This window comes from Schistocerca piceifrons, chromosome 1 (genome assembly GCF_021461385.2).
Source record: "Schistocerca piceifrons isolate TAMUIC-IGC-003096 chromosome 1, iqSchPice1.1, whole genome shotgun sequence".
NCBI lineage: Eukaryota > Metazoa > Arthropoda > Insecta > Orthoptera > Acrididae > Schistocerca > Schistocerca piceifrons.
In genome coordinates, this window is record NC_060138.1 from 372,313,909 (window position 1) to 372,315,730 (window position 1,822).

At 44.7% G+C, this 1,822-nt stretch overlaps 1 pseudogene; it reads right to left on the minus strand.

Moving 5' to 3' along the window:
- Positions 1–783: 783 nt before the first annotated feature.
- LOC124725547 lies at positions 784–901 on the minus strand (annotated as a pseudogene).
- Positions 902–1,822: the final 921 nt, after the last annotated feature.

Genomic DNA, 1,822 nt, shown 5'->3' on the forward strand with positions numbered 1-1,822 from the left:
GTCTCAGTCGCACAGTGTCAAGTGATTCAGCGGGTGAAATGTCAAGTACAAACGCAGCAAGTAGGATACACTGTTTGCCTGTGCTTGAAGTATCATTTCATGAAAGTCTTGAAACTGAATCTGTTACTGAAGTGGCTCTTATGTGGATTTATATCCATGGTCTAAAGCTGGTTGCGAACATCATCCTTCAGGAAATACTTCCTCCTGAGGGAACATGTTTGTTATCAGAAGTGGATGTTGCTAATTTCTTGAAGATTTTTTCACACTTTTTCATCTCAGATTTTGTGCTCGTTATTCACTGGTATGAATTTTCAGCATCCGATAACTCATGACGGCCTTGAAAATACTAATAAATTGAGCAGTTTCATTGATTTCCATTCCCAAAGAGCACACAATGACATGTATTTCAATGCTATGCTGGGTAAAATATTTTGTGACTTAAAGACTTAAAGTTTCATCCAATTTATCGTTCGCTCTTGCTGTATTACGAACTACATATTTTTCTAGTAATCTTAATGTTTACCTCGTATCAGTCGCCTAAACTTCGCTGTCGCTCATTCACAAGCACTCAAAAGTAAAAAGCACTCCGTCTTCAAGCCACAAGTGGCCCATCGGAACCATCCGATCGCCGTGTCATCCTCAGTTGAGGATGCGGATAGGAAGGGCGTGTGGTCAGCACACCGCTCTCCCGGTCGTTATGATGGTTTTCTTTGACCGGAGCCGCTACTATTCGGTCGAGTAGCTCCTCAATTGACATCACGAGGCTGAGTGCACCCCGAAAAATGGCAACAGCACATGGCGGCCTGGATGGTGACCCATCCAAGTGCCGACCACGCCCGACAGCGCTTAACTTCGGTGATCTCACGGGAACCGGTGTATCCACTGCGGCAAGGCCGTTGCCCTCATTCACAAGGCGGCACGATATTTGAGGAACTGATTATTTTGTGGGTATTTTCCTCGTCGTTTCCGTACTATTTCAGTTTGTTGATGAGCTTTCTAACTGTGAAGCCTATTGATGGAAATATATTGTCGTTCATGGAGTCTAATTACGTTCCTTTATCGCTCTGTGGTTTGTAGTATAGTCTGCCCCCTTAAGTTTTACAGTCGAATTTACCGTCGTTAATAAATAGAGCAAATCAATCCCACAAGTGAGAACGAATACCAGCTCCTCGTTGCTTTAGATAATCCCAGCAAATGGGGACGTCAACCAAGCGCTGTTCATAGTAGTTCCGCGGCGGAGTAGGCAAGTCCTATGTGACTCAGTGCAAGCCGTGCGAATATGGTTACGTAATACTTAACCAAACTTCTGACCTGTTACTGGATGTTTACGAGACACCTACAGGTAGTGTTGGCCGTCTAGCTGATATCGTAGCAAAAAGAATTTCGGCAAAGGTAACTGCAAGGTGTGAGAGGACAAAGATCTCAACAGATCTGGACTTTGAAGTCCTAAATCCAGGAAAAGTTTCCTCTCAGCATGGACATAAAAACCGCCTAAGGGATATAGAATCAAAATGCTTCCACAAGGTTGGGAGACACACAAATTTTGTTTATGTTATTCTTCAAGAACTAAAACGAGATGAAAGATTAGAGCTCCGTTTGGGGAAGGATGGAGAAAGAAGACAGGCATGTCCTTTTCAGCCGGCCGTTGTGACCGAGCGGTTCCAGGCGCTGCAATCCGGAACCGTGCTGCTGCTACGGTCGCAGGTTCGAATCCTGCCTCGGGCATGGATGTGTGTGATGTCCTTAGGTTAGGTTTAAGTAGTTCTAGGTCTAGCGGACTGATGACCTCAGAAGTTAAGACCCATCGTGCTTAGAGTCATTT